Source organism: Malaclemys terrapin, chromosome 1, assembly GCF_027887155.1.
Source record: "Malaclemys terrapin pileata isolate rMalTer1 chromosome 1, rMalTer1.hap1, whole genome shotgun sequence".
Classification (NCBI taxonomy): Eukaryota; Metazoa; Chordata; order Testudines; family Emydidae; genus Malaclemys; species Malaclemys terrapin.
Genome location: NC_071505.1, coordinates 57,306,530 through 57,331,465, shown reverse-complemented (window position 1 = coordinate 57,331,465; position 24,936 = coordinate 57,306,530).

Sequence of the window (24,936 nt, the reverse complement as noted above, 5' to 3'; positions counted from 1 at the left end):
CTCATTCTACGGCCTAACCATTAAAATAAACAAAACACACGCACAAAACCATCTAAACAAAACCCAACCCCCTTCCATGTAGATGCGTCCTGCACATGTTATGGAGTCTGCCACAATGTGTGTGCACATCAGTAAGTCATATAGAATAAGGAAAATCATTCCTTCAGACATTGTATGTACGAAGGTCCATGCATACTTTCAGAAGCAGCAGTCATCTCAGTTTTCACACACTGTCATGTACTATGTCAACAGGACACCCAGATTTTATGGAAGTTAGGAGCCTAAATATCTTTGAGGATCTGGGCTTTAAGCTCTGAAAAGCTCAAGCCTCGTTAAAAGTCTGTGGGACTAAATCCCTTTACACCAGTTTAACTAAACTGGTTTAATTAAATTGGTTCAAAGTTTGTGTGTAAGCAAGGCCTAAAGCCATTTTCAAAAAGAAAGCTGCAGATCTTTAAAAAGGTCAAAAATGTAATTTTTTGCCCCTTTGTCTCCACACTCAAAATATTTGAACCATTTTTGTTCAAACTTTCCACACACACACACACACACACACACACACAAAAAAAAAAAAAAAAAAAAAACACACACCACACTTCGGCAGAGAGCAGTCCTGGAAAACTTCAGCCCCAAATGTGAAAGTTTGTAAAAGTTTAAAGTTCCTTTTTCAGTTGTTTACGATTAGAAATTCTTGGGCAACTTTCACAACTGGTGTCACCACCTGCTTTGTCAAAAACATCACAGTCTGAAATCTCTTAGTGTTCTAGGGAACCTGTTTCACAAGTATTTATAAACCAAAAAGTGAGGTCTATGAAAGCTATTTCTCAATACACTTAAAAGTGGTAAGCCAGATCCTCAGCTGGTATAAACTGGAATAACATTGTTGGCTTCAATGAAACTATGCTAATTTACACCAGCTAACGATCTGGCCAGAACTTGTATTTTGCTTTTAATTCTAAACCCATCTGTCCAGTTTTGCTAAAAATAAAATCAGAGAGAGAGAGAGAGAGAGATTAACTACATGGTAAACTTTCAAATCTGAAAGATTAAAATAAATTAATCCAATAGAATTTTGCAAATAACAGTTTACAAAACACACCATAACTGTGGAACAGCAACACAAAAGCCAGATAACAATAACAAACAGTTTTATAATAACTTTTAAAGTAATGTCTTAATTAGGACATTATGTCATCATGATGCAGGTAAATTAGATAAAGATTGTGAGCTCTCTGGGATACTTTGTTACATGTCTAGCCAGTAATGAGCATAACAAGGCCCTGATCCTTGACTAGTGAACCCAAATTCTACTGTAATACAAATAATAACAAGTGTCAATCCTAGCATTTTCACATAATATTGACTTTCTTGGTAACAACAAAAAGAGGAAAGATGGCCTTGTTAAAATACAGAACTGAGATCTAGGCCAAATCCCAGACTACTCTTGTGAGTATGTTGAGCAAGATTTTGCCAACATGACTGTTCCTGGTTCTGCCATCTAGCTCCATTTTGACCTTTGAGCAAGGTTATTTTGCAGTTCGAGAAATGGAGGCAAAAAGGTTAAGTACCATTTACGTACTCACAAGACTGTTGGGAGACTTCATTCAATAATGTTTGTCAAGCACTTGAAATCTTAAAATGCAAACTTCTATGGGAGTGCCGAACATTATTAATACAACTATTATTAGCTTTCTATCATAGAGAGAATGAATCTGTGAATTGAACAGGTGCTGGATTAGACTCATCATGAGCAGGCTCCCTATTAATAAATATCAGTGTTCCAATAACATTCTTAAGGGCTATTCTCAGTTCATGTCACTATCAAAAGGGTTGAAAGAACTTCCCTCACTCTCATCTTCATCTATGCCCTCTATAGAAGATTGTTGCCTCTTTTGACCTTATGGCTAGCCAATATGTGGGGGGCTTGTAGGTTGGAGAAATTGAGTTTCTCCAGCAGAAGGAGAAATTGAGGAAACTACGGTAATTACACTGAGTCAATATGAACCACCCCCCGTAGCACACTTTGCTTTAAAGAGAAATCTAGTGTCATTATTATAATATAGTAGTTGGATTTAAAAACTGCTGTTGGGAGATTATGGACCATATTTTAAGAGAGTCCCTAAACTGGCCTCCACATTTGCATATAATTTTGCAAACGACTCCTCCTAAAAGTCCAGTCAGTGGCACAGTGGGGCTAAGGCAGGCTCCCTGCCTGCCCTGGGTCTACACAGCTCCCGGAAGCAGCAGGCATGTCCGGCTCCTAGGCGCAGAGGCATCCATGGGGGCTCCATGTGCTGCCCCTGCCCCAAGTGCTGGCTCTGCAGCTCCCATTGGCTGGAAACCACAGCCAATGGGAGCTGCGGAGGTGGCGCCTGTGGGTGCAGGCAGAGCCTCCTGGCCGCCCCTCCACATAGAAGCTGGGGGGAGGGAACATGCCGCTGATTCCAGGAGCTGTGTGAAGCCAGGGCAGGCAGCGAGCCTGCCTTAGCCCCGCTACACCACAGACTGGGAGCCGCCTGAGGTAAGCGCCACCTGCCCAGAGCCCACACCCCAAACTCTGTCCTGCACCCCAACCCCAGCTCTGAGCCCCCTCCCACACCCAAACACCCTCCTACACCTCAACTCTCTCCTGCGTTTTTGCCGCCCCAAGCGGCGGGGGAGGGGGGAAAAAGCCGCAATCGGTGGCAATTCAGCGGTGGGTCTTTCCCGCCGAGAGGGACTATGGGACCCACCCCTGAATTGCTGCTAAAGAGCCGGACGTGCCGCCTCTTGCCGTTGGCCGCTCCAAGCATCTGCTTGCTGCACTGGTGCCTGGAATCGGCCCTGGCCCTGAGCCCCCTCCTGCACCCCAAACCCCTCATCCCTGGCCCTATCCCAGAGCCTGTACCCCCAGCCAGAACCCTCACTCCCTCTCATATGCCAACCTCCTACCCCAGCCTGGAGTGCCCCCCCCGCATCCTGAGCCCCTCATTTCTTGCCCCACCCTGGAGCCTGCACCCCCGCTGGAGCCCTCACACCCCCACACACCCCAACCCCCTGCTCCAGCCTGGCCAAAGTGAGTGAGGGTCGGGGAGAATGAGCAACTGAGGTAGGGGGAATGGAGTGATCGGGGCCTTGGAGAAGGGGCAAGGCAGGGGCAGGTCCTCAGAAAAGGGGCAGGGCTAGGGTCTTCAGTTTTGTGTGATTAGAAAGTTGGCCATCCTAGGTGTGTATAAAGGCAAACCCATCCCGCAGGCCCCACTTGCCCACAGTAACTGCAGCCCTGAGGTAGGGCTGTCTGATTCCTTCTCCTGCAGTATCTGCAATGGCTGGGCCTGGGTGGCCTAGCACAGTGGTTCTCAAACTTTTGTACTGGTGACCCCTTTCACATAGCAAGCCTCTGAGTGCGACCCCCCCCCATAAATTAAAAACACTTTTAAATATATTTAAACACCATTATGAATGCTGGAGGCAAAGTGGGATTTGGGGTGGAGGTTGACTGTTCGCGACCCCCCATGTAATAACCTCATGACCCCCTGAGGGGTCCCGACCCCCAGTTTGAGAACCCATGGCCTAGCAAATCTGGTCACAACACCATATTTGATAGATATATATCCCTTATTTGATAAGAATCCCATCTCTTGAGAAATTTGAGATGAAACATTAATGGATTTAGGAGAAGACAATCAACCTATTACAAAAGAAGCACCTAAAACAATGCACATGATTATGCACATTGCCAATCATTTAAATACTGCACTTTTAAAGAAAATTTCAAAGAAGAAATAATCCAGATGTGTTAGAAGTGGGTGGGCCACACCCTCCTCTCAGTTACATACTGACTCCAGTTCCCATGGAGAAGAATTTGGTCCAGTGTATTTAATGGGAAATTTTAGACAAAACAATCTCATTGCCTGTGAAAATTAAACACTATTTTCATTGCCTGGGACTTATGTAAGGAATATCTGAAAGGTATGCAGTTGTTGGGAGAGTATGTGAGCAGTTGTTGCCACACTCAGCAAGCACGCTGTGAGGTATGAAGCCAAAAGTTAATTGCCTCCAGGACCTGGGAAACGAGGAGAACTCAAATAAGCACAATCCCTGGAGTATGTTATTCTATTCAGACATGGTCTAATGGACATTTTTTTGTGAAGATCGAATGGGGAAAGACTGTTAAATAGGTCCAAACCACATGATTCTTGTCCCACAATTGCATATATTGGATCCTTAGGATTTGCCTACACTGCAATTAGACACCCACCAGCAGGCCTGTGACAGCTGACTCAGGCTAAGGGGCTTAGGGTAAGGGGCTGTTTAACTGCTGTGTAGACATTCAGCTCAGGTTGGAATCCAGGCTTTAGGATCCTGCAAGGTCAGAGGGTCCCAGAGCTACATTGCAGTTAAACAACCCCTTAGCCTGAGTCATCTGGCATGGGCCAGCCTGGGGTTTTCAATTGCAGTGTAGACATACCCTTAGTTAGATAATCATGTTGCTCCCTAAGGCCCCAAGCCTGCAAATACCCATACACATGCACAAATGTAAGCACAGGAGTAGTCCCATTGGCTACCCGACCATTTTCTACATAAGCAAAAGCAATGTGATTAGGTGTGTTTCCATCAGACAATACATGCACAGAGGGAATCAACAGATCCTAAGTATCAGAGGGGTAGTCGTCTTAGTCTGGATCCGTAAAAAGCAACAGAGTCCTGTGGCACCTTATAGACTAACAGACGTATGCTCCAATACATCTGTTATTCTATAAGGTGCAACAGATCCTAAGATATCCACATTGACTAATAAAGGCAGTGTGGCCTAGTGAATTGTGCACTAGATAGGGACTCAGAAGACTTGGGTTCTAATCCCAGCTTGGTCACAGGCCATCACATCACTGGCCTCCTTTGTAAACTGCCTTGAGAATGTCTGTGATAAGCAACAGCAGTTATTTCCTAGAGTAATACAATGGTCTGTTTTTAAATGTTTTAAATAAATTGTATAAAACATTAATCACACAGAACCAATGCACCGTAGCCAGGGCCGGCTCCAGCATTTCTGCCGCCCCAAGCAAAAAAAAAAAAAAAAAAAAAGCCGCGATCGCAATCGCGACCAGTGGCAGCAATTGGGGGGGGGGGGAGCAGTGATTGGCGGTGGCAGTTCGGCAGCAGGTCCTTCGCTCCTAGAGGGAGTGAGGGACCTGCCGCCCCCGAATTGCCGCAGGTGCCGCCCCTCTCCCTTGGCCGCCCCAAGCGCCTGCTTGTTAAGCTGGTGCCTGGAGCCGGCCCTGACCATAGCCTCCTATAACCCCAGCTCTGCCAGTACACCCCAACCATCCTGTACCCAAGCCTCCTGCACACCACAGCTCTGCCAATACACCCGAATCCATGCAAAAACCCTGAACACATCCACCAGTTCATTTAGACTGTGGTCTTTGGGGCAGGGGCTGTCTCTGTTTATTATAGTGCTGCATCAATATGTTAAGGTTGTGTCATGACTGCTGTTTAAAGGTCAAGTGTCAGTTCTAAATCCTCTAAAATTGACAGGAAATTGTGTGCCAGAGGAGGTTGCAGGTTAGGATTAGTGATCCAAATTTGGGGTCATTTGAACTAGGGATTATCATTTGAGCTAGCCATTTTAAAAAAGTTTCTAGGGGGAGAGGAGGGTTGCACAGACCTAGAGATCAAACTGTTGATGTGATACAGGTCAAAATGGTCTAAATCTGTCAAGTTTTACCCAAGGTAGTGCATGGCATTCACTAAATCTTTGGGGGGACTCACCTTGAGAATGGTATTTAAGAAAAAACTAAACATGCCAGTTTTGTTAGCACTTCCTCATAGGTCAGATTTTTAAACCTTTATTTTTGTTGCTCTCCTCTGAACTCTCTCCAGTTTATCAACATCTTTCCTAAAAAGTGTGGTGCCCAGAATTGGATATAGTACTCCAGCTGAGGCCTCACCAGTGCTGAGTAGAGTGGGACATTTACCTCCTGTTTCTTACATATAACACTCCTTTTAATACACCTCAAAATATTAGCTTTTTTTGCAACTGCATCACATTGTTGACTCATATTCAGCTTGCGATTGAGTATAACCCCCAGATCCTTTTCAGCAGTACTACTGCCTAGCTAGTTATTCCCTATTTTGTAGTGGTGTATTTGATTTTTCCTTCTTAAGTGGAGGTACTTTGCACTTATCTTTATTGAATTTTATTTTGTTGATTTCAGACCAATTCTCTAATTTATGAAGGTAATTTTGAATTCTAATCTTGTCCTCCAAAGGACAAGCAACCCCTCCCAGATTGTCGCCTGCAAATTTTAGAAGCATACTCTCCATTCCATTATCCAAGTCATGAATGAAAATACTGAATAGTACCAAACCAGGACTGACTGCGGTACCCCACTCAGTGGTTATTTTGTGCCAGGACTGAGCCCCAGTACGTCTAAGCTTGACAGTTCATCACCCTGGCACCTCTGGGCTTGCTGCCTCATTTATGAAAGTGGGGGGGGGGAAAAAAAAACTGTTTGAGCCCCGGCACCTCTTTCATTACAAATTAAACACTGACCCCACTACATAGACCCTCCCACCCCAGTTTTAGAGCAAATCACTGATTACTATTCTCTGAGTATGCTCTTTCACCCACCTTATAGTAATTTCATCTAGACTGCATTTCCCTAGTTTGCTTCTGAGAATGTCATGTGGGACTGTATCAAAAACCTTACTAAAATCAAGAAATATCACTTCTACTGCTTCCCCTTATCCACTAGGCCAGTAACCCTGTCAAAGAAGGAAATTAGGTTGGTTTGGCATGATCTGTTCCTGAAAATTCCATGCTGGCTATTACTTATAAGCCTATTATCGTCTAGGTGCTTACAAACTGATTGTTTAATAATTTGTTCCAGTACCTTTCTACATATTGAAGTCAGGATCACTTGTCTACAATTCCCCGGTTCCTTTGTTCCCCTTTTTAAGGATAGGTATTATGTTTTCCCCCTCTCCAGTCCTTTGGAACTTCACCCACCATCCATGAGTACATGAAGATAATTGCTAACTGTTCCAAGTTTTCTTCAGATAGTTCTGTAAGTACCCTAGGATGAATTCCATCAAGCCCTGCTGACTTGAATCACATCTAATTTATCAAAATATTTTTTAATCCTGTTCTTTCCCTATTTTGGCTTGTGTTCCTTCACCCTTGCTCTTAATGTTAATTGTGTTGAGTATCTGGTAACCATGAACCTTTGCAGTGAAGACTGAAGCAAAAGAGGCATAAAGCATTCTTGCTGTCATCCATTATTAGCTCTCCTTCCCTGCGAAGTAGAGGACCTACACTTTCCTTTGGTTTTTCTCTTGCTTCTAATGTATTTTAAAACTTTTTATTGCCTTTTATGTCCCTTGCTAGGTGTAATTTATTTTGTGCCTAGCCTTTCTAATCTTGTCCCTACATGCTTATGTTATTTTTTGGTACTTCTCCTTAGCAATTCATCTTTGTTTCCACTTTTTGTAGTATTTCTTTTTGATTTTCAGGTCACTAAAGAGCACCTGAGGCAGCCATATTGGCCTCTTACTATTTTTCCTACCTTTCTTTCACATCAGGTAGTTTGCAGTTGTGCCTTTATTACTGTTGCCTTGAGAAACTGCCAGCTCTCCTAAACTCCTTTTTCCCTTAGATTGTATTCACATTGGACCTTACCTACCAGTTTTCTGGGTTTGCTAAAGTCTGCTTTTTTTAAGTCTTTTCTCTTATGTCCTCACTCCTGCCTTTCCTGAGATTCATGAAGTCTTTCATTTCATGATCACTTTACCCAAATTTCCTCTTACCTTCAGATTCACTACCAGTTCCTCCCTGTGGGTCTGTCTCTCTCTCTCACACACACACACACACACACACACACACACACACCTACCTAAAATGACTGTGTGCCTAGTTACTTCCTCCACCTTCTGGAACAGGAAGTTGTTCCCAGCACGCTTCAATAATTTATTGGACATTTTGTGTTTTGCTGTATTATTTTTTTCTACAGATATCTGGATCATTAAAATCCCCTATTACCACCAGGTCTTGTATTTTGGGATCTGTCTCTTATTTGTTCCAGAAATGTCTCATCCACCTCCTGTACCTGATTTGGTGGTCTATAATAGACCCCTACCATGAAGTCACCTCTATTTTTCCTCTTTTTTCTTTACACAGAGACTTTCAGTTGGTCTGCCTTTCTGCCTCACTCTGTACCTCAGAACAAGTGTATACATTCTTGATATACAATGCAACACCTCCTCCTTTTTTTCCCCTGCCTGTCCTTCCTGAATAAGCTATTACCTCTGTATTCCAATATTCCAGTCATGAGATTTATCCCACTAAGTCTCTGTGACGCCAGTAACAAGGTGTGGTATTTCCTGAATGAATGTGATTAAGAGGGTGGTGCTAATATAAGAGTAGATAACAGATTTACTCTGACCGGAGGCTACTAAACAGCTTTGTGTTCAGCAGCATGTGATTTTTTCCAAATACATCAGTCTGCAGAACTGATTGATCGTTGCACTACTCAAGTTTTATACTGTTGTAACTATTACTATCTGGCTCATGGTAGCTCTGCTCATTTGCTAATATTAAGAAAAGAATGCATCTTTCTAATTGCACAAAACCAAGTTTTGTTTTACAGCTTCCTTTAAAACATGCTGTTCTGCTGAATTTTAGGTCATAACAGCTCTATAACTTAAGGTCTTCAAAGTAATACCATTTTAATAAAGTTACATAAAATCACATTTCTGTAAAATGCAGCTTTTTTTCCATTATTTGATTAACATACACTTGTATTATTTGCATCTCTCTATTGCAGCCTTTGTGTTAGAAAAAAATTAAATCCGTACTTCAAATATTTGCCTAATTTCTTAATCCAGGATATCCTTCTAGCAGGATAATGCAAAAGTACAGAGTAATATCTAGTGTTTACCACACACAAAAAGTGTCACTTCTTATGGGATCTTACTTTCAGCTCACAATTCAAGGTAACAAATATTCAGCTGTTTTCAGTTATGTAATAACAGCAAGTAAATAAATGCCAGATCTTTTCTGATTACCAAATACCGTACCTAAAGATTCTGTTGTAATACCTTTTGTGTTTCATTCATAAATCATTGACTAAGCCACTCCTTTTCCATATTTCTTTGAACTTATGCCTATAATGATCATTGCAGATCAGCTCTAGGTGAAAGATTGTTCTCATCTCACGGTAGAGCTGGTTTGAATCCAATCTCCATATAAATTTTCAGCTGAAAACTAAAAAAAATGAAGATATTTCAGCCAAAAAATGTAAACAAAAAACTAAATTTTCTGCAGAAAGCAGACACTTTTCATATAAATTTCATTTAATTGAAAACCCAATTTTTTGTCAAAAACAGTTGCTGAAAAATTTTAAAATAGCCTGATCTTACATCTTTTGTTTCTGTTATGTGCAAGTGTGATGCTCATTAATGTATAGAGCACTAAGGTGGTATCAACTTTCCCACATAATTAACGAGTCAAGCATTCCTAAGGAAGTACAACCATGGAATTTGTTTTTTACTAATTATTATTAGAAGTGATCATTCAGCTAATATGAATCAAAGCTGATTCTCCAGAAGCCAGTTTCCCTTGCTGCTGCTATATTTTCCTCCTGATTTATTCAGGTAAGGGAATATTCAGCTGATTACAAGGATTACAGATCTGATTGCAAGGATTTCTTTGATGTTTTTGAAGTCCCAAAAGAATTTTGTACCTTTCTTAGTACTTCTCACATTCCAGGTAACTGGGAGCGCTCTGATTCAGAGTAAAGGGATTTGATATTTAGATATATAACTATCAGCTTTATTAATTATATCTTTACTACCTGGGTAGCTATACAGTAATGAATACAGGGCCAGTTCTAGGTGCAGGCGAGCAGGGCAGTTGCCCGGGGCACCAACTTCCAGAGGTGCCATACTGCTGTGCCACTTGTTTGGTTTGGGGTTTAGTTTTGGTTTTGCACTCAGGTGTGGGGGAGTCAAAAATGTCTTCTGCCCTCACCAGCAAAATGCTAGGGCCACACTTGACTGTATATACTCCCAAAGTCCTGTCTGAGCATACATTGGACTCAGTGTATCTTCTGGGATGGATACTCTGAGGCCAAGCTCTCCTTTGGTTGTATCTAAATCCTAGTCAGGAGGGGATGTTCCTAAAGTATTATGCAACTTTGTTGCCAGTAAAGAATGTTACATCTTGTGGGAATACTAATTACAACCAATTCTAAACAGAATAACCTACCTTGGCACTAAACACCAGTGAGAAGTAGCTGTGTCCTGACACGATAGAGATTTCATTTCCATGCATGTTTGGGTCAGGCATCTCACTCTTTCATGAATCTGCAAGTAGCAATGAGTCAGATGTTAAAGGGGCTGGCCAATCCCTTTAACAGAATGCCACTGCTATTAGTCATATTCATAGCCTGACTGCTGGTTAAAGTGTTAAGGCAGCAGGTGATTTGAGAGAGTGCATTAGCTTTTCACTTCTCAAGACAGAAGTGAGAATTAGCAATTGATTACAGAGCTTGGATCTAGTATGGATAAGTATCTGAAAGTTTGGTTATTTATTTGCACACACAGAAGTCAGAACCCAGTTTCTCCCCTCCACCTAGTCTCAGTGGGAGATCCTCCCCCTTCCAGCTTCTTCCAGGAGGCTGATGCAATCCAGTCTTAGGGTTGCATGACTTGACTTCTTTTGAAATTATTAGAAGGCAGCTTATTTGGTTTCAGTCTCCTTACCCCCATCTAGTCAAATGACATTTCTCTAGCACTAGAACTCAAACAACTTTGTCAGAACACACTGCTCTGGCCCTTTAACAATTAATGCATTTGTGTAGCTCTGTGGCCTAAAAGGGAATTCTAAAATCCCCAGTATTGCTAACTTTCACAATTTTTTTTGAAGTCTCATAACATTTGGCTTCTTTCTTGAAGCTGTAGCTTCTGGAGTTTAGCGATTTTGTGAAAAGCTCATTTAAAAACAAAGTTTCTAACCCTCATGGCTGCAGAAAAAGCTTCACTGCAGTGTATCCAATGGGCTCAGACGTTGTAAGGCAAACAACACCCAAGATCTATTATTTTTTTAAAATCTCATGATTTTCAAAGTCCTGACTCATGGTTGTTGAACACTTGGGTTTGGCTATCCTGGAAGATAGTTGTGGGCATATACCCTACAGTTTATGAATTGTGGACATAAAGAACCATGCTATGCTCTCATTCACAGTGTAAACTACTGCACACGTGCATAGTCTGTGTTTGACTTGGACTGCACTGAAAATGACTCTCTCTTGGCATGCTAGTTTTTTTAACACCTTTATAAAGTTGTGTTCCATCCTTGTGTTGAAAGAGGGCTACTTCTGTTATGTTTTATAATATTGAATGAAAAGTTTAAAATAATTAAAATAGAGATTAAAAGTTCTAAAGTTACACAATCACATAGGTAACAATATACCTCCACATTTCCATGAATTCTGTGGAGACAAAGCTTGTCCCCTGATTTTAAAAAGCTACACCTCTTTGCCATGTACCTGACAGATATCTGCCCCCTCACAGGGTACCTACTATCAGGGCACCTCCCCTGTCCATGAGGGCACCCAGCTTTTCACTTAACATCGAGCTTTCATCTCTCAGTTGGCAGATCCAGACTTTATAGCATTTGGTCTAGTAGGGGATTCGGAAGTGGCAACAGTAGAAATCCAAGGAAGGCTTTGTATTTAATTGAACAGCCCAGCAGCCACAGCTGTGTGATGACTGATGAATGCTTTAAAACATGCTCTTCGCTGCTAATATGTTAATTAGCAAAGTAGTTTTACAGTGCCCCACCTAATATTTCAATCTAGAGCTGCCTCTCCCTGTCAGAGATTAAATGCATTCATATCACTACACGGGGGAGAACAATTAATTTTACTTTTGGGTAAACATAACAGTAACATACAGCTACAGTAGCCTGAATTAATTACTGATCACAAAGGATTCCTAGTGCTTAAAGAGAAGTCAGTTTACAAAAGGAGAAAGTAACTGCTTTTTTAGAAAGTTTTTGCATGACAACATTGCTGGTCATTTGCATTAGGCAGTTCCTATTATTCCTGGCAGTAGAAAAATATCAACCACAATCAGGAAACAGCTCAGTGGGTGAAAACCAGAGCCAGCTCCACCTTTTTTGCCACCCCAAGCAGCAAAGAAAAAAAAAGAAAGCCACGGCGGCACTTTGGCGGCAGCTCTACTGCGCCGCTTCATTCTTTGGCAGCAATTCGGCAGCCGGTCCTTCCCTCTGAGAGGGACTGGGGGACCCGCCGCTGAATTGCCGCCGAAGACCCAGACGTGCCGCCCCTTTCCATTGGCTGCCCCAAGCACCTGCTTCCTGCACTGGTGTCTGGAGCTGGCCCTGGTGAGAACTATAGCCCCTATATGGTCTCTTTGTGCTACTCCTGCACTGCAAGGGGACCATAAAGCTGCCCTACTTAGTAAACTGAGATTCCCCCTCCAAGTATAGGGAACACACTTGGAAGAGGAGGGACAGTTAGAACCTTACTGCTCTTCAGTGATTCCTGACTAGTGTAATAGTCTCTGGGCTCAAGTTTGAATGGCCCTGACACTGCTCTAACTTGCACTGAGAACCGCGTCAGGGGATTGTACACAAAGATGGTGTATAATCACAGTTACCTCCCACTTCACAGTTCAGCCAGACCTCAGGATTAAGGCCCATTTGTACAAAGTATAGTCTAGCTTTTATAGCATAAGAGTAACTGAAATAGAATGTTTTGTTTATAGAAAATGTGTTATTCACTCAAAATAGTTCACATTTCAATGAAGTGTCAATTAATTAGTTAATTATTCAATTAACTCAGGTTGTTTTGGACACTTCTGTCTGTCCAGGTATCTTTATGATCCCCATCATTGTCATAAATCTGCACCTCCCAAATATTAAAAATGTAAACAAGAGCCATCTCGCTTTCTTCCTTCCTTGTCTTCAAAACAGCTTGATTTATTTATTGTGTGGGATGACGAGAGAAACTTTACTGTGTGAAAGCTATATCAAAGAAATGAGTTTTACATTTATTTCTGAGGCTTTGTCTACACTAGCACTTTTGTCGGCAAAATTTTTGTCAGTCAGGGGTGTGAATAAACATCCCCCTGACCGATATAGGTTTCACTGACAAAAGTGCCAGTGTGGACAGTGCTATGTCGGCGGGAGAGCATCTCCACTGCTCATTGGGGATGGTTTATTTATGCTAGCGGGGGCATAGAGCAGCTACACAGGAGACCTTACAGTGGCGCAACTACAGCGGTACAGCTGTGCCATGGTAAGGTCCGTAGTGTCAACACCGCCTGGAAGTGGTGAGGTTCATGGTCATGCTTCTCTCTCGTGGGAGGAAATCCTATAATGCTTCTGCAACTCCAATGTACGTTCTGCCTCCAGTACACTCAACCCTCTCTCAGTTGATCAACTGTTTCATTGTTCGGGTGGGACACAGACTCCTTTATCAAAGGGGGTGTTGACATCCCTGTTAGTAGGGAGCCCAGGAGGGTTTCTACTCTTTCACCATCCAAGAAGAGCAGGGGTCAGAGTCACAGGTGGCAACCATGACTCTTCAGTATTTTCATGACCTCTGCTTCTGGGAAAGGAAGGCGTACAGTGCTATGATGGCCACACAATTATAAATTAGGGGAGTAATTCTTAATTTTGTAGTTGTGTAACATCCGTTGGCATGGTTTCAGTATGAATACTCTCCCCTGCACTGTGAACTTCCTGAATGACAAACATTGGAGGCAGGGCCGGCTCCAGGCACCAGCTTCTCAAGCAGGTGCTTGGGGCGGCCACTCCGGAGAGGGGCGGCACATCCAGGTATTCAGCGGATGGTCCCTCACTCCGCCTGGGAGCGAAGGACCTCCCGCTGAATTGCCGCCGCAGATCACAATCGCGGCCTTTTTTTTGGGGGGGGGGGGGCTGCTTGGGGCTGCCAAAACCCTGGAGCCGGCCCTGATTGGAGAGTATTGCTAAACAGTTCTGTATCAAATTGGGAAGAAATTTCCAAATCCAAAGATTCTGTCATGAGTATTTTTAGTAAAAAGTCAGGGGCAGGTCACAGGCAAAAATCAAAAATTTGCTGGAGCCTGGTACCTGTCTCTGAATTTTACTAAAAATACCCGCAGAGGGGGGCAAACAGAGTGCTGTCAGGGGCTTGCAGCTGCTCCCGCCCTGCTCCTGTGGCAGAGGCTGACTGCTGCTCCAGCCCCAAGGGGACTGATCCAACCCTGCCTGCTGCTCTGGAGGGCTGGGGAACCCTGCTCCAGTGGCCCCAGGACCACTGCTCCAGGGCTGGCCACCGATCAGCTATTCAGCAGCCCCGGGACTGACCACCAGCCACTGCTCCAGCAGCTCGGGACCATTGGTCCTGCTCCTACTGCACGGGCTGACATCTCCAGCTGCTGCTTCAGCCCAGGGGCCACTGCTCCAGCCCTGCCCCAGAAGAAATCACAGAGGTCCCAGAAAGTCATGGAATCCATGAGGTCCATGACAGAATTGTATCCTTACAAATGGTCTAAGGACTGGTAAAAGGCCTAGTTTTATTTAGCCTCCTTACTAATACTTTGGAAGAACAGTAGAGTATTGGAGGTGACACTAAGGCCCAGATCCTGCAATTTTCTCCACTCAGTAGACTGCTGTACTTGTGAGAAGCCAGTTGCAGAATCAGGATCACAGCCTAAATTGGGAGGTGTTGCAAAAGCAGAAAAATGAAACACAATGACCAACAGATAAGAAATATGGGCAAGAAATAACAGAATGAGATTCAGCTTGGGGAAAAAAGTTAATACATGTGGGGAATAATAATCCCAAACCCAGATATTCAGGGGGAAAGAGCACTAATATATCAAAAAAGACTGAGATGAAGGTGGATATCCAAATGTTTAAGAGCCAAAGGATTACAATTTGGGGCTGCTGACACAGGCAGAAGAGGTGATGATCTTTCTCCACTTCCCATTGCAAATAGTTTTAGGCTCCTCAGTATCAGAAAGACATCAACAAATTGGAAGGAGTTCAGAAAAGAGCAACAGCAAAGTTAAAAGGGCTAAATTGTCAAAAGATTAAAAAGAATAACTTGAGGGGAAAGGAGGAAGTGATAACTCTCAGAAAGTGTTGGAAAAGTGTGAACTGCAAGGAATGAAATTGTTTAGATTGCTATAAGGAAAGAAAGTTATTCTTCTACTTGTTTATGAAACAGGAGTCTCTGCCACACAGCGGTCTGTATCTCCTGCCTAGGAGCATGCGAGCCACTTGCACACACTAGCATGACTAGGGACACTGCCATTCAGCCTGGTGCCCACCCCCAATGGCAGGGCTGGGGGCAGTACAGCCACTTCAGAGGAGCTGCCCACATGGTGCTCTGGCTCCTGCGAGCACCGGCCTGACCTGCTGCTGCTTTCGCCACTGCGGTTCCCAGCAGCTCTGTGTATATCTGATTTGTATCCGCGGATATAAATTTTGTATCCACACAGGGCTCTAGCTACAAGTCCTTCTCTGGCTGCCTTGCCTTTCTGCTGCCTTCTCTGTTTCTGTGGTATTTTTCTCTCTCACACACAGATACACAGCTGCAATCCAATCAATCCCATGCTCCTATTTTTATTATCAGAATCCTGGGGAATCCTCTTGGACCACACAGCTCACCTTCTATTCCAGCCTTGCATGTGGCTTGTGTTTTGGGCAAGAGGCTCCTATTGTTTCAACTATCTATTCCATAAAGGGGCTGAACTGCTTCTTACATTTATCCAGCTTCAATGAGGTTTTGCCAATCCCCAGCATAACAAGAGGCTAAAATTTATAATACTTACTTGATGTGTCATTTAAATCCTGCATAATTTCAGATTTTATGACCAAATCTTGTAGTCATTAGCTGAGCAAAGTTCCCTCTGAAGCCAAGAGGAGTTTAACTGAATAAGGACCACAGATTTAGCCCTACAGTTGTAAGTTTGTATCAAAGAGCAGCTTATATAAATAAATAACTTAATCCCAAAGCTAAATAAAGAGCACTGATTTAAAAGGAGAAAGTTTCACAAGCAGTTGTTAAGGGAGACTGGATGACTCAAGACCCTGCTGATATACGAGAGCCTTTTCATCTCCAGGCCTCCTCTCTGAATCCAGCTGTGGTTGGCAGTGAGCAATAGTTGTTACAATCTTTCAGCTGTTCAGTGGCTTAAATGGAATAAATTGGGGGTCTCTGTTCAGTTCTCAACTGGACAGCTGCCCACATCAAGAAACTGTCAACACAGCTGGCACTACTGAGTGCACTTGTTCAGCAGAGAATGAGGACTGAATGGGGATGGAGACAGGGCTACTTTTTCCTCTTTGGTGGTGGCCCCTCCTGCTCATGGCTGGAGTGGTGCTGGGGCACATCCATTGCTTCTGCCCGTGCTGTGCCTGTACCATGGAAAAACACATTCGCTGAAATCAATGGAAAAACTGCCACTGACTGCAGAGGGGCCAGGGTTTCACGCAGGAACTTCAGTTTCTAGGGTACCTTTTCTGAGCATTTTAAAAATGGAAAAAATGAAGTGCTGCATGTGACAAAGCACCCTATACACAGGAGGGGCCTGATTCTGTAAGAGGCTGAGTGCCTCCTGCCAGGTGCCCAGCCTCCTCAGATCCAGTTCTTGGTGCTGACTACCTAGCAGGAGGCACCGGCGAGCCATCCCAAAGCAAAGACATTGTTTTGTAATAATAGAAGGCATAGATTTGTATGCAGCCATTTTTGAAATGCTGAAAATGTTGAATCCTCTTTGTTGGCAGTAGTGTTAATTAGCTAGTGTACACTGCGTTAACTCCACAATACGGAAACAAAAGTATGCCATTATGTACATATGTTAAAACAGGCAGCATATTGTATTTAACTGTTTTATCATAATAATCTGACCCTCTGTAGAAGAGAATAAGCCTATTAGGAAATAACGTAGTGCACATAGAAATGTCTGGTTACATTCCTCTTTCACAGACGCGTTTGGCGCCTGGGGTATTAACTTTCAGACTTTGTTTCTTTTTACTGCATATTCGTTCACATTGCCTACAAATGGGGTACATTAGGAAAACAAGCCTTGTTCCTTTTGCTCTCTCTGTGCAGTCAGATGAAAAGGTAAATCAAAACCCTTAAACACTGTGTGTCAATGTGACTTCTTGCATGATATTAAATGCTCTAACCTAGGAACAGTTCATGTACAATTTTTCATCAAAATTGTCATCCTTGTAAGTTTCCACTTAGCAATGAAACATTGTTTCTGCTGCTATAGCAATAAAATAAACAGCATTATAAAGCTTTGTCTGCTAAATGAGAAGAAAGTTATAAATATTGAGCCACAAAATCAAAGGGAGATAATCATTGTTTGATAAACTTACTACTGTTCTGGAAAAACTGTTATGCCCTATCTGATTCAAAAGTGTTTCACACACTAGTTTGATGAAGCAATTTTATATAAACAACTGGTGTTTTTAAATAAAACAAAAATGAAAAAAATATATTCCACAGTATGTTTCTCATAGCTAAATTCAAACCATTTAAATTGCAGTTGTGACCAAAATTCACTGACATCTGACCAATGATCACTATAACTGAAGTTCAGAAAAATCTCTGCACAACAAAATAGCAGCTGCTAAGTGTAAATGTAATACGTTCCATTTCCTAGAAGTTGCCATGAGTGATGGCAACTCTCTCTTTACATATAGGAGCACCATCAACTCAAAATCTACTCTTTTTTAAAAAAAAAGCTGTAAATAGTTTCAGGTATGTCACCTTTCCCTCAGTCTCTCAGGATGTTTTTTTTTTTTTTAATTTATTTATTTTGTGGGGGGAGGAGGGGTTGTGCTTTTACAATCTAGGGCTCCAGTCCCATAATTAACTCCACACAGGGTATTAATTTTAATATTAGTAAGTTAAAAAATCAAGATAGAAATGTGATGTTTAGCTTGATGTTCCTTTAAATTTGTCTGACAACCTGTTTATAATATGGTAATGCTAATAGTAAAACAAGCCAAATATCTACATATGATGTGCACAAATGCATCCCATGTTGACTAAATGTTAAACAAAAGTGTGCTCCAATAGTAGGGTGTGATTGCTTGTAGGGCCCTACCAAATTCATGGTCCATTTTGGTTAATTTCATGGTCATAGGATTTTTAAAATAGTAAATTTCATGATTTCAGCTATTTAAATCTGATATTTTACAATTGTAGGGGTCCTGACCCAAAACGGAGTTGTGGGGCATTCACAAGGTTATTGTAGGGGGGGGTGCAGTACTGTTACCCTTACTTCTGCACTGCTGCTGGAGAGCAGTGGCTGCTGGCTAGAAGCCCAGCTCTGATGGCAGCGCTTCTACCAGCAACAGCGCAGAAGTAAGGATGGCATGGTATAGTATTGCCACCCTTACTTCTGCACTACTGCTTGCAAAGCTAGGCACCCAGCCAAAAGCCACTGCTCTCCAGCCACCCAGCTCTGAAGTCAGCACAGAGGTAAGGGCAGCAATACCATGACCCCTCTAAAATAACCTGGCGACCCTCCCTGCAGCTCCCTTTTGGCACAAGACCCCCAATTTGAGAAATGCTGGTCTCCTGCAGGAAATCTGTATAATATAGGGTAAAAGCACACAAGACCAGATTTCACAAGGGGAGACCAGATTTCACAGTCTGTGATGCATTTTTCATGGCCATGAATTTGGTAGGGCCCTAGGCATAACCTAAAGAAGGTTTAAAGGTTCAGCTGAGTGAATGATTTCTTGAAAAATGGATGTCAGAGCTACCAAAGGTGAGAATGGAGACTTCAAGTCAGGACTGTTGTATTCCTGGATCTATTGCTCTTTTGTTAACTGACTTTGGGCAAAATGCAGCACCCCAGGGTGAGCTCCAGAAAGCATTGCCTCAGAGAGGGACAATAGCTTCTTTTTCTCCCCAGCAAAATACAGCAAGACAGCCCTTAAAAATGATGTAATGTGCACTTCCTTATGTGGCTGGCCGGAGCTGCAGGTTAGTACAGGGAAGGTGATATAACCACTTCCCCCTCCCTATCCCTCCTTTTCCCCTTTAGAATGGCTAGTGCATGGGCAGCACTATCTTCATGCATTCACTGTGTGCAAGAGCTTTTCATGCCTTTGGTTCTGCACACACAGGCACACCAGCACAGGACCAGGCCAAAAAAAGCCAGGCCTTTCCCACTGTGAAACGGGTATACCACCTTCCTCAAAGGAGTGTTATTGGACATGAAGTATACTTGAAAATATGCTTCGTGTCCTCAGATGAATTGTAAACTGTTATTATTATGCTCCCTTGACTCTTCATTTAAAGCTATTTCCTGGGAATCTGTTGCTCTCTGGCGTAAATTCCCCTGTGATTAATCCATCCTAGCTGGAACTGAGTGAAGAAATATCAATGGAAAAAAACCCTTGATATTTTTACAGTTAGATACAGTGCTATTAAATGTCAAATGAGGATAACCTTTCATATGATATTTACTCACTTGGTCACTTTCCTGTGTCCTGAAGAGCAGCACCTCCAGCTATTCTAGCTCTAACAATCTATTCCTGCAGGGATATACTTATTAATTAATTATTATTATTAATATTTTATTTATTATATATTTGTAAGAATTGTGCAGAACAAAAGATGTAATGATTACAGAAGGCCGCTGTTTCTGCTCAGGAATCGTGAGAGCTATTCTCTACTTCCCTCCTCCCACCATTTTTCCCCCCCTCACATAAAATAAAGGAAATTCAATCCAAAAAACTGAATGGCTCATTCTGTTGAGATTTAAAATCAGGATTCAGGGATAAAATTTCATGCTCCTTCATTCTTAGTTTTCCTTCACCCCCTCTCCAAACAGGTCCCTTCTTTTCTTTCTTCCCTCGTGTCTTTCTCCCTATGTCCTTGCATAATACAGAGGGGACCCTCCATGGATGGATTATATTGTCCTTGTGCAGAAGTTAAGGTAAACTGACTCCATGTCAACCCTTTTTTCCCCACTTGCCTTAGACTCTATGGAGGGTCCTCTTATCGGAAGGAGCATACAGGAGATAGGCAGGCCAGTGAAGGGAACACATTCTCCCATAAGCCCCAGCTACTCCCCTGGAAAGTCAACAAAACTAGATTGTATTAACTTTGTGCCCTTCCCACTGCATAAACTCACAGTGAGATTGATCCCCCTTTAAGGGGGACCTCTGGGACAGCCACCACCTGGAAAAACACTGAGTAAGGAATGGGGGGAATTGTTGGGGTCATAGAGTCAGCAGAGAAGCACGAATGTCTCTGGCCTCCATCTTGTCCCCTCTGTGTCTGCACAGATTCCTGGTGATCTGCAAGCATAATGTGACCTGTCTGACCTATTCTGGGCTGAGAGGGACAACCACTGCATCTTATAAAACAATTATGAAGAAATCTCCTCAAGAAGAACCTCAAGGAGATTTCTTTCCTTTTAGCTCTCTCCCATAGATTTAGCCACACAAGGTCTCGATCTAGCCTCATGATAGGACAACGTGACAGGAAATCTCTCACTTGCCAACTACTCCGTATATCAGATTTTATATATATAAAAAGCATTGCTACAATACAGTATTTTTCTCCTGCTTAACCCTTAAATGTAAAATAGATATTTGCCCAGCAGCAAATGTGAAGTGATAAGAATGATCCATGGTGGGAAGTTAACCAAGAATCAGGCAAACTTCTCTGATTTTTCTAACTGATAGGAGTGTAAATTTCACCCTTAATATTCTATTAACGTACTTCTGAAATGAATACACATTCTCCACTTACCTTCAGACTTTAGCTAAATTTTTAAATCCAGCTTTCTCTAAGTAGTGATAAGGAAATCCGCTTATTTTCTCTTCAGCTGAACACCAAACAGCAGCCCTCTGTATTCGTTAAATGCTTGAGCATTGAGAACTGGGGGCACTTACAGGGAAGCCAGAGAGATTAATACTAAGAATGAGTCTTGGCAAGATTATCTCCATCAATTCTACCAACCAGCAACTACTCTTTCTGATTTGTTTATGAGAAGGTGTGGGGGGGGGGGTTCCCCCTGGGGGACAGCAGAAGGAGAACACTGTTCCCTCCACCACTAATCAAAAAGGCTTTTTAAATGTGAAAGCTATCTAATGAAAGGAAGGATGGTCTTGCTAAGGCACTGGACTCTGGAGAATGAGTTTCTGCTTTTGGTTCCATCAAAGGCTCCCTTTGCGACCTGATTTGGACAAGTCAGAATCTCTCTGTGCCTCAGTTCCCCAGTTGTTAAGTAGGGGTGATAATAATAATGCTGTCCTTGTCAGGTCTAATTAGATGCAAGACAGCACAAAAACTGTGTGTATGTACAGCACCTAGCACATTGGGGCTCCAATCTTGCTTGGCACAGCTGTGATACAAATAATCAATAATATAATTGCTAACCAACAAACTACATGTGTCATATTACTTTCTACAGAAGATCCTATCTTACCTAGGTACTTATATGGCCCTCATTCCCTTAATATCTGAGCACCTCATAATCTTTAATGTTCTATCTGCACAACATCCCTTTGGCAGGGAAGTGCTACCCAGGGGGAACTGAGGCACAGAGAGACTAAGGACCAAGTCCACAAAGTCATTCCATTGAAATCAATATAATTTAGGAGCCTAAATACCTACATAGATCTGGGCCTAAGTGACTAGCCCAAGATCACACAGTAAGTCTGTGGCAAAGCAGGGGACTGACTAGAGGTCTCCCAAGTACCAAGTTAGCACCTTAACTAATGGCTCATCCTTCCTCTCATCTTTCAGTCTTCTAATGCATTAGAAGCCACCTTACCTCAAAAGGTACAGAGAATCTGGGGCAGAGGGACTGATCCAATGCCCCCTACAGTCAATGGAAAGACTCCCATCAGCAACAATGGTCACTACACTGGGTTCTGGGAGAGAACCTTGGAAACCTGCAGTCACCCTTTCTGCTATGAGGGATCCACAGAACAGCTACTAAGCACACAGGTTTTGAACCCATTCTTTCATTTCATAACATGTGGCATGTTTGAACTGAAGACTTTTACAGCAGGCGTCGTCTTTGGGAGGGGGGCTGTTTGTGGAGGGAATAAAAATCATTTTAACAAAGCAAAATTAAAGAATCATGTCCTTAATGGGGTAAATTAAAAACTGTAGTGGGGGGTGGCTATTACATTTGCATTTAATAAAGGGCTGGGATCTGCAAGTAATTTATGGTGGGGGTTTTGAAAACAGTGGGATAAACATTAACTGTGCTGGCATCCTGCATAATTCATGTGTGGGTACTTGTACGACATTCTCAATCTTTATTTTTCTAAAGTTGTGTAAGAAACACTGACATTTATTCTCCTCTCACTTACATAAGTTTTGCACTAATGGGAGGGAGGGATAGCTCAGTGGTTTGAGCATTGGCCTGCTAAACCCAGGGTTGTGAGATCAATCCTTGAGGGGGCTACTTAGGAATCTGGGGCAAAATCAGTACTTGGTCCTGCTAGTGAAGGCAGGGGGGCTGGACTCAATGACCTTTTGAGATCCCTTCCAGTTCTAGAAGATGGGATATCTCCATTTAAAAAAAAATTCCTTGGTCCTATGTAATCAAGAGGAGAAGCAGGCCCACTGAGCAGTAGGGGCCTGATACACAGTCCATTAAAGTAAAAAAAAGAGTCTTTCCATTGTCTTCAATCAGTTTTGGAGCAGGCACTAGGGATGTATGAACCTTAGGGATCCTGAATTGTTGTGGGATTTTTAAACTACTTTGGGGGGTTGTGAAAGGAATCTGAGTCTGCCAGCTCTTCTGCTGTGTAATTTAAACTCATGGTTTGTTTTATTTCCTCTAAGGATAACTCAATTAAAAATGTTAAAAGCTTTTTTTTTAACTAAATACAGTCATGTAATGCATCAAGGGTAAAAGAACAGTCCCCATAATCAAGGCTTGGCACAGTCACTATATAAAGATACATACTTTTTTAAAATTTGGATTTTTTTTTTCTCCCCTTTCTCTGCTTCTTTCCCAGAGTCTCGCTGTCTTTGTTTCTCAGCCTGTTCTCTGTTGCATTTCTGACACTATTTTACACTGTTTGCTCACTCACTATATTTCTGTCTGCTCCTTGTTTCGCAGTCACTCCTAAAATGTGCTTCCAGTACTGTCTGAGTGTGGATCAAAATTTCTAATCAATGGTATTTCAGCAGGTTTAAAATCTGTCAGCACATTTTAACCCACAGCTAATAAGAACAGGATATCCATGGATTATTTGCAGCTTTTTATCTCTTGTGATTTTACCCCCCTGACTCAAAAGTGCTGCATGCTGAATAGAACTGGTCCGGTCTCCAAAAATAACTTCCATGGATATTCACTCAAATAGAAGTTTCAATTAGCTTTGGTTGTGTTCATGATCCTTTTGTGTTCACTTCCCATGAATATGCTGTGAATGAGGTTACTGACAGGAATGATCATGGAAAACAGCAAATTTTAAGTTAATATTAGCACACGTTTGAATTGCTTTGGAATGATCCACGCACCAAGAAACATTCATAGAAACTATCCAGCAAATAATTTTGAACAACAAATGTGAGAAAACCATAAGCTGCTAGTGGACAGGTAATTAAGAGAAATAAGAGGCTAACCTGCATACGTTATTCATAATTAATTATTTCTTCAGTTCAAATATTGAATAAATATTGTTCTTTATCTGAGACTGTTGAACTAGTTTTAATACTGGCTCTCTCAGCTACTCCCTGTTCTAATCCAGTTTCCAATGTGACCATATAATCGATACTACATTAAGAGAACCTTTAAGACTGAGACCAAGTACTGTAATTAAGGCAGGTAATCATGAGCTGTCACACACCTCATATCCCATCTCTCTGCCTTCAGACATATTTCTTATTAACATAATCTCTAAGGCCAAGATTTTCTAAATTCCCTAGTGATTTTAAGTGCCTCAATTGTGCAATGCCAAACTTCAGATACATTAAAGGAACATGATTTTCACAAAGTGCTGAGCACCCATTCTCTAAAATTTGGCCCTTTTAAGGGATAAGAAGTTAGATCAGTTTTTGGGTGTCTAAAATCCACTAACTACTTTTGCAAATCTTGGCTTAAAGCGTTTAGTAAAAATGTTTTAGACTTGGATGATCTCAGTTAATATGAGCTCAGCCCCAAAGCTTCTCAACATTGTATGAAGGTCAATCCTTTACATTCCACCTCAGAAGCCCAGAACCCAGTTTTTACTTACAACATTGTTTTCTAAGGATTCCCATTTGGATATAATAATGTGTTGTCTTTCATAATTGCATTTACCACAGTTTACTGTGGTAAATTCTTAGACTTAACTCTACATTCCTGTGATAAATTCTCCCACTTTCCAGGTCTGCTCTCCAGCATTACAATTATTGATCTATTTTATTTTACTCTCCAGTGTTTTTTGATTATTTTTGATAAAAGATCTATTGCCCTATTCAACAACTATTAAAGTACTAAGTCTTTATCTCAGGGGTTCGCAGACTGGGGGTCAGGACCCCTCAGGGGGTCGTGAGGTTATGACATGGAGGGTCGCGATCTGTCAGCCTCCGCCCCAAGCCCTGCTTTGCCTCCAGCATTTATAATGGTGTTAAATATATTTTAAAGTGTTTTTAATTTATAAGGGGGGGGTGTCGCACTCAGGGGCTTGCTATGTGAAAGGGGTCACCAGTACAAAAGTTTGAGAACCAATGCTTTATCTAAAGGTTATCTTCAATGAGTCATGGATAATATGGCCAGAGGGAAAGATGTCCCAAGAGCCACTGGTCTCAGCCCAGTTACCTTCCCCAGACCCAGATAGTTTAAAATCCAGGAGCATTCTTCAGATAAGCTTTGTTTTATAAGGTAAGCATTGTCCAGGTAAGCTTTGGAAGCCATAATCAACTGAAATGAAAAAAAAGGAAGATCTAAAGGAAA